We start from the raw sequence: 9311 nt of genomic DNA on the forward strand, positions 1-9311 counted from the left end.
ACTTCCCAGGCTGCTTTCTCACCTACCTCGGCGTCCTTGGACTGCAGGACCGGGTTCCTTGTTGCCGCTGCTGCTAGTCGCCGCCTATCAGCCCAGTCTGCCACACGGTGCCAGGGCATAGGCTAGAAGGTGGCTGCTGTGGTTACTGCCCTCTGCCTAAGTGCCTTTGGCCCATAGCATTGGATCCTCTCTTGAGGCGATCACAGCGCTGCCCACCATCGCAGGGCCTTTGGGGATCACAACACCCAAGGCAGGCAGAAGCTGCTAAACTAACCTTCCAAGATACAGAGGTAGGTGCATGGTGCCCCCTGGAGGCAGGGAGAATGCCAAGAGTCCTGGCTCTGTCTGTCTTAAAAAGGCAGTCCTCATGACACCATAGCATAAACTACTTTAAACCTGCACTTTTGCTGGGGCCAAAGGTCTCTTGGGTGATTTCACTGGTGGTCAGTCTGACATAATTGTATTCTATTGCCTGGGTAGCTAGAGCGATACTAAAGCAGCATATAATTAAATACAAGTCACTAACCTAAAGGGTGAAGGTGGGTGAGATATGTTTTATTGGACCAACTTCTGTTGGTGAGACAGCCTAGCTTTCGAGTCACACAGAGCTCTTCTTCAGGTCTGGGCTGTCCTAAAGGGAGTGTCACAGTTCTCCTCTCCCACCTCCACACCATTCTCTTTTTCTCCTTATTGTTCTCTCTCCTCTTTAAAGCTTCCCTTTCTCCATTCTCTTCCACTTCCCCCTTTGAGACGTTCCATATAGCAACACCTTTCTTCGTCTCCTCTCACTGAGGTTCATCCCTCTTCTAATTACTTAGACTCCAAGGAGGGTGCCAACAGCAGGTTGTGAAGACCCCATTCCTCTTCCCCCATGCATCCTAGGACTAGGATGCCTGAGCCAGCATTGATAGTGAGTGAGTCCTTGTGGCTGGAGATCAGCTCAACAGAGGAGCTAGCGCAATGCAGATGGCCCATTTAAGTCTGCAAGCAAGCTCTTCTCAAGAGGCAGCAGGGGAAGCGTAAGCAGCTCCTACACCCACAGATCAGCCAGAAGTCCCAACAAAATGTAGGTGATCTACTGCCACAGAATGTGTGGGTGCCAAAGGCTTGGACTGGGCAGCATGGTTTTTAGTGAAAAAACCCCACAGTGTAACATCCAACCCTAGCAAGCACTAGGTTTATATTTTGCAGATTTTGTTCTGAAACAAGACAAGGGCTAGAATTTTTTTAATTAGATTAGCACGGACACTTTTGAGAGCAGAACAGGCTTCCTTCAGTAACAACATACATAAGAGTCTGACTCAAAGGAACACATACTGTTCATATAATTACACAATGCTTAGTGATGTGTCTATATCCTTGAGTAGTAGAGTTTACAAAAGCCATTTTTCTTCTCTCCAAAATTTCTGAAAAAATAAACAGGCAAAAGGTTCATTTCCCACACTTCCAAACTCAAACTGTGTCAAAATAAATGAATTTAATTATTCAGAGCCTTAAAACTGCATCCCTGATAAGTAAAGCTGGTCAAGTATTTTTCAACAAAATGTGTGTGGTCAGTTGTTTTTTTGTTGTTGGGGTTTTTTTGTCTTTGGGAGTCAATTTCAACAAAATGGTTTCTCAGATCCAGGATGGAACTGCTGATCAAAAACCACAGGAAGCCCTACCTCACAATAGCCAAAAGGCCCTCTGGTCAGGGCACTCCATTGCAATGTGGGGAAATCAAGGTTCAAGTCCCTGCTCTGCCCAATTTGGTAGCAGGGATTTGAATCTGGGTCTCCCATCTCCCACTTGAGTTCCCTAACCACTTGGCTATAGAGTGAGGTCTGGTTTCGTATCCCAAGTGTGAGTTTAGAACAGCTCCAACCAGAGAATTTGAGTAAGCTGGAAATTGACTCTATAGCCTACTGGTTAGAGCTCTCAGCTGGGATAGGAGAAGACCCCAGTTCAAGTCAGGAAGAGATGGGAATTGAAGCTGGATTTCACAAATCCAAGATCAGCACCAATGCTATAGGCTAATCTAGAGTCAGACTCTCTCTTGCTCTGGTTTTTGCGAAAGACTTCAAAAGGTCTCACTTTTGTCCCATTGTGGAACAGGAAAGTTTTTCAAAATCTCAAATTTTTGCAAGCTGAAAAACTGTTTCCTGCCCAGCTCTACAGTCTATGTACCTGGAAAACGCTCCAAAGTTATTATTAGCAGGATGGAAAAAACCAGACTGTGGGGCTGGTTTAAAAGTACTTAGCTTTTCAGGGAGTTGTTAAATTCCATCTTTCCCCCGATCCGCCACCTCCAAAAGCAAATGATGTATGACAGTCAAGGGTTGGATTTTTGAAGGGAGCGCATAGGTGATCAGATGCCGTAATAAAGAGACCTATAAGATCCTGAATTATACATAGCATACTTGTATTCTGAAGGGAAGCAGAGGACCGTAAGGGTTTGAAAAGGAAAGGAAGTCATATAATCTGCATGGGAGCTAGCAAAATTAGGAGGGGGATAGGTACAGTTAGGCAGAATGAGGGGTTAGAGATGAGCAGCTGAAGAACCTCAGTATTAGCCCTGGTCTACACTAGGACTTTAGGTCGAATTTAGCAGCATTAAATCGATGTAAACCTGCACCCGTCCACACGATGAAGCCCTTTATTTCGACTTAAAGGGCTCTTAAAATCGATTTCCTTACTCCACCCCTGACAAGTGGATTAGCGCTTAAATCGGCCTTGCCGGGTTGAATTTGGGGTACTGTGGACACAATTTGACGGTATTGGCCTCCGGGAGCTATCCCAGAGTTCTCCATTATGACCGCTCTGGACAGCACTCTCAACTCAGATGCACTGGCCAGGTAGACAGGAAAAGAACCGCGAACTTTTGAATCTCATTTCCTGTTTGGCCAGCGTGGCAAGCTGCAGGTGACCATGCAGAGCTCATCAGCACAGGTGACCATGATGGAGTCCCAGAATCGCAAAAGAGCTCCAGCATGGACCGAATGGGAGGTACAGGATCTGATCACTGTATGGGGAGAGGAATCCGTGCTATCAGAACTCCATTCCAGTTTTCGAAATGCCAAAACCTTTGTCAAAATCTCCCAGGGCATGAAGGACAGAGGCCATAACAGGGACCCGAAGCAGTGCCGCGTGAAACTGAAGGAGCTGAGGCAAGCCTACCAGAAAACCAGAGAGGCGAATGGCCGCTCTGGGTCAGAGCCCCAAACATGCCGCTTCTATGATGAGCTGCATGCCATTTTAGGGGGTTCAGCCACCACTACGTCAGCCGTGTTGTTTGACTCCTTCAACGGAGATGGAGGCAACACAGAAGCAGGTTTTGGGGACGAAGAAGATGATGATGAGGAGGAGGTTGTAGATAGCTCACAGCAAGCAAGCGGAGAAACCGGTTTTCCCAACAGCCAGGAACTGTTTCTCACCCTAGACCTGGAGCCAGTACCCCCCGAACCCACCCAAGGCTGCCTCCTGGACCCAGCAGGCGGAGAAGGGACCTCTGGTGAGTGTACCTTTTAAAATACTATACATGGTTTAAAAGCAAGCATGTTTAATGATTAATTTGCCCTGGCATTCGCGGCTCTCCTGGATGTACTCCCAAAGCCTTTGCAAAAGGTTTCTGGGGAGGGCAGCCTTATTGCATCCTTCATGGCAGGACACTTTACCACTCCAGGCCAGTAACACGTACTCGGGAATCATTGTACAACAAAGCATTGCAGTGTATGTTTGCTGGCGTTCAAACAACATCCGTTCTTTATCTCTCTGTGTTATCCTCAGGAGAGTGAGATATAATTCATGGTCACCTGGTTGAAACAGAGTGCTTTTCTTCAGGGGACACTCAGAGGAGCCCATTCCTGCTGGGCTGTTTGCCTGTGGCTAAACAGAAATGTTCCCCGCTGTTAGCCACAGGGAGGGGGGAAGGTTGAGGGGGTAGCCACGCGATGGGGGGGGGAGGGGGGGCAAAATGCGACCTTGTAACGAAAGCACATGTGCTATGTATGTAATGTTAACAGCAAGGTTTATCCTGAAAGAGCGTAGCCACTGTTTTATAAAATGTGTCTTTTTAAATACCGCTGTCCCTTTTTTTTTCTCCACCAGCTGCATGTGTTTCAATGATCACAGGATCTTCTCCTTCCCAGAGGCTAGTGAAGCTTAGAAAGAAAAAAAAATGCACTCGAGATTAAATGTTCTCCGAGCTCATGCTGTCCTCCCACACTGACAGAGCACAGACGAATGCGTGGAGGCAAATAATGTCAGAGTGCAGGAAAGCACAAAATGACCGGGAGGAGAGGTGGCGGGCTGAAGAGAGTAAGTGGCGGGCTGAAGACAGGGCTGAAACTCAAATGTGGCGGCAGCGTGATGAGATGAGGCAGGATTCAATGCTGAGGCTGGTGGAGGACCAAACCAGTATGCTCCAGCGTATGGTTGAGCTGCAGCAAAGGCAGCTGGAGCACAAACTGCCACTACAGACCCTGTGTAACCAACCACCCTCCTCCCCAAGTTCCATAGCCTCCCCAAGTTCCACCCAGATGCCCCAGAACGCGGTGGGGGGCCACCGGCCAACCAGCCACTCCGCCACAGAGGATTGCCCAAAAAAAAGAAGGCTGTCATTCAATAAATTTTAAAGTTGTAAACTTTTAAAGTGCCGTGTGGCATTTTCCTTCCCTCCTGGGCTACCTTGGTAGTCATCCCCCTATTTGTGTGATGAATGAATAAAGAATGCTTGAATGTGAAGCAACAATGACTTTATTGCCTCTGCAAGCGGTGATTGAAAGGAGGAGGAGCGGGTGGTTAGCTTACAGGGAAGTAGAGTGAACCAAGGGGCGGGGGGTTTCATCAAGGAGAAACAAACAGAACTTTCACACCGTAGCCTGGCCAGTCATGAAACTGGTTTTCAAAGCTTCTCTGATGCGTACTGCGCCCTCCTGTGCTCTTCTAACCGCCCTGGTGTCTGGCTGCGCGTAACCAGCAGCCAGGCGATTTGCCTCAACCTCCCACCCCGCCATAAACGTCTCCCCCTTACTCTCACAGATATTGTGGAGCACACAGCAAGCAGTAATAACAGTGGGAATATTGGTTTCGCTGAGGTCTAAGCGAGTCAGTAAACTGCGCCAGCGCACCTTTAAACGTCCAAATGCACATTCTACCACCATTCTGCACTTGCTCAGCCTGTAGTTGAACAGCTCCTGACTACTGTCCAGGCTGCCTGTGTACGGCTTCATGAGCCATGGCATTAAGGGGTAGGCTGGGTCTCTAAGGATACATACAGGCATTTCAACATCCCCAACAGTTATTTTCTGGTCTGGGAATAAAGTCCCTTCCTGCAGCTTTTGAAACAGACCAGAGTTCCTGAAGATACGAGCGTCATGCACCTTTCCCGGCCATCCCACGTTGATGTTGGTGAAACGTCCCTTGTGATCCACCAGAGCTTGCAGCACTATTGAAAAGTACCCCTTGCGGTTTATGTACTCAGCGGCTTGGTGCTCCGGTGCCAAGATAGGGATATGGGTTCCGTCTATGGCCCCACCACAGTTAGGGAATCCCATTGCAGCAAAGCCATCCACTATGACCTGCACATTTCCCAGGGTCACTACCCTTGATATCAGCAGATCTTTGATTGCGTGGGCTACTTGCATCACAGCAGCCCCAACCGTAGATTTGCCCACTCCAAATTGATTCCCAACTGACCGGTAGCTGTCTGGCGTTGCAAGCTTCCACAGGGCTATCGCCACTCGCTTCTCAACTGTGAGGGCTGTTCTCATCTTGGTATTCATGCGCCTCAGGGCAGGGGAAAGCAAGTCACAAAGTTCCATGAAAGTGCCCTTACGCATGCGAAAGTTTCGCAGCCACTGGGAATCGTCCCAGACCTGCAATACTATGCATTCCCACCAGTCTGTGCTTGTTTCCCGAGCCCAGAATCGGAGTTCCACAGCATGAACCTGCCCCATTAGCACCATGATGCATGCATTGGCAGGGCCCATGCTTTCAGAGAAATCTGTGTCCATGTCCTGATCACTCACGTAACCGCGCTGACATCGCCTTCTCGCTCGGTATCGCTTTGCCAGGTTCTGGTGCTGCATATACTGCTGGATAATGCGTGTGGTGTTTAATGTGCTCCTAATTGCCAAAGTGAGCTGAGCGGCCTCCATGCTTGCCTTGGTATGGCGTCCGCACAGAAAAAAGGCGTGGAACGATTGTCTGCCGTTGCTCTGATGGAGGGAGGGGCGACTGATGACACGGTTTACAGGGTTGGCTTCAGGGAGCTAAAATCAACAAAGGGGGTGGCTTTACATCAAGGAGTATTTCAGGCAGGACTTCACGGAGGGTTCCAATAAGAAATGGTGCACCTAAGTTATCGTTCTTATTGGAACAAGGAGGTTAGCCTGGCCTCTGATTGATACATGGCTAGATTTACCTTGCTGCACCTTCTCTGTGAGTGACTGCAGTGTGACCTAGAGGAATGAGTCCCCTAGACAGGGGAGGAGGCAAATGAGTACAAAACAAATCTGGTCTATTTCTTGTTTTGATCCACTCCATCTATCTTTTACATCTTTGGCTGGCAGCAGACGGTGCAGAAGGACTGCATGCCATCCTCATCTCATGGCTGCTCGGCAGAAGATGGTACAATAGGACTGCTAGCAATCCATATCACCTGCTTGCTCACCATAAGACAGTTCAATAGGACTGACTGCAGGACTAAAGAGAATGACCTGGTCAAGTCACTCCAAATTTAGTCCCTGCGCCCATGTCTGCCCAGGCACTCTCAGCCGACGTGGCCAGGAGCACCTCGGACATGACGAGGACGGCTACCAGTCGTACTGTACCGTCTGCTGCCAGAAGGCAATGGGTTGCTGCTACTGTGTAGCAATGCCGTACCGCGTCTGCCAGCACCCAGGAGACATACGGTGATGGTTACCTGAGCAGGCTCCATGCTCGCCGTGGTATGGCGTCTGCACAGGTAACTCAGGAAAAAAGGCGCGAAACGATTGTCTGCCCTTGCTTTCACGGAGGGAGGAAGGGAGGGAAGGGGGGCCTGACGATATGTACCCAGAACCACGTGCGACAATGTTTTAGCCCCATCAGACATTGGGATCTCAACCCAGAATTCCAATGGGCAGCGGAGACTGCGGGAACTGTGGAATAGCTATCCACAGTGCAACGCTCCGGAAGTCGACTCTAGCCTCGGTACTGTGGAAGCACTCCGCCGAGTTAATGCACTTAGAGCATTTTCTGTGGGGACATATACACTCGAGTATATAAAACCGATTTCTAAAAAAACAACTTCTATAAATTCAACCTTATTCCGTAGTGTAGACATACCCTTAGTGATAGAATAAGAGGAAGGAAAATATGGTAGATCTTGTCTAATTTTTGGAAGAAGCTGGAAAGATCAAGTGCAGGGAGAAGAACATAAGAAAGGAGGGGGCAGCTTTTATAATAAAAGGTTACCATTAAGCAACTGGGATTCTGGACGTGATTGTTGCTGAAATGGTTTTGTCTGACCAATAAGAAGTTATTAAAACTGAAGTAGGAAAGAACGCATCTGTAGTAGAGGAAGACTGCATGAACGAGGGAATTTCCTTCAGTGGCACAGAATGGAACAAATCAGATGTTGGAGGTAAAAGAGACAGACTTTAAAATGGGAGGGAGAGGCAAAGGAATTTAGGAGAAAGCAGAATAGAGGGATTTAGCAACTGAGTCAACCGTGGAGCAAGAAGAAAGTGGGAACAGAACAGCAGTTGTGAAATCACAGAAGGGCTACATGGCAGAGGGATGATAGTTGAAGAGATAAGATGGTACCCAGAGTAGAAATGCCACTAGTGTGACTCGAGAACAAGCAGTTTTACTCTTGAGGGCATTCTGCACCAAAAAGTTAAAATTCTGTGCATATTTTAAAATTCCAAAAAAATCTGCAAGTTTTATTTGTCAATAAATAAATGCAAAGGCTCCAGCATGGCAGTGCGGAGCACAGGCCACTGGCTGTACGAAGGTGGGGAGATCACCCTGCAGCAGTGATGAGCTGCCAAAATCTTAACAACTGGTTCCCTCCTCACCCCATGAGGGGGTCATTGCCCACCCCTGCCCCCCGGGACTCCTGCCCCATCCAACCCCCCTGCATTCCTTGAGGCCCCCCTCCCCATCCACCCCACTTCCCTGACCGCCCCCAGAACCGGGCAGGAGGGTCTCGTGGGCCACCGTAGTGGGTGCCCACCCCACCCCTAAGAGCCAGAAGGACATGCCGGGGGGCAAGGTGGGGAGTCCCGGTGGTGCTTACCTGGGGCAGCTCCCAGGAAGCATCCTGCAGGTGCCTCCTGGCTCCTAGGGGCGGGGGAGCATAGCTGGGGGGGGGAGTAGCCATTCCCTCCACTGATCACATCAAAAGTGGCGCCTTAGGCACCGACTCCGTGGGGGCTCTGGGGCTGGAGCACCCACCAGCAGCTCCCTGCCCCACGCCCAGCCCACCTCACCTCCGCTCCTGAATGCGCCGCCCCGCTCTGCTTCTCCCCCCCCATGGAACAACTGGTTCTAAAAGGGCTTCTAAATTTAACAACCAGTTCTAGCAAACCGGTGGGAACCGGCTCCAGCTCACCACTGCCCTGCAGCCTCCCCACCCCAGGACATGGACTCAGGGGTGAGGCTGCACCTGCAGTGGCACAGAATTCCCCCAGGAGTACAAGCAAGTCCTAGAGAAGATACGATCAAATGACTGGCCACACACCACCCATCAAAATGAAAGATATGATAGCAACAACTGGGCTGATTGGAGTCCTGTCTGCTGGTGATGGGCTCCAACAATCAGATTCAAAGATTAAGAGGTACAGGCAGTCCTCGACTTGACGTTTGAGTTATGATGAAGGGCACTTATGCTGTTTATAAATTGACACACTGTTTCAACTTTACAATGTTGGTTTTGACTTTACGATGCTCCATCTACAATCATACGTGCTCAGTGCCAACTTACAATATTTCAACTTAAGATGCGATTTTCAGGAACCAATTGTATCGTAAGTCCGAGGAGTGCCTGCAAAGAAATATCAGCAGGAAAGACTAAAGGCTCTAAATCAGTGTTTCTCAACCAGTGGGTTGTGACCCCCAGGAGGGTCAGAAAAGATGATCAAGGCGGCTGTGAGGTGTTGAAAAATGTATTACAAATTTTAAACAAAGAAAATTTTGCTCCCCAATTGCTGTGCACTCTAACCTTTCGAGGCCATGTATTCTGTCAATGTCTCGAAACAAACACACACACACAAATTATACAGTACTTTTGTACTTCTACTTCCATGGTAAATGTAAGGGAGTCAGGAAAATGTTTTACTTTAGTT

Source organism: Caretta caretta, chromosome 4 (genome assembly GCF_965140235.1).
Source record: "Caretta caretta isolate rCarCar2 chromosome 4, rCarCar1.hap1, whole genome shotgun sequence".
Taxonomy (NCBI): domain Eukaryota; kingdom Metazoa; phylum Chordata; order Testudines; family Cheloniidae; genus Caretta; species Caretta caretta.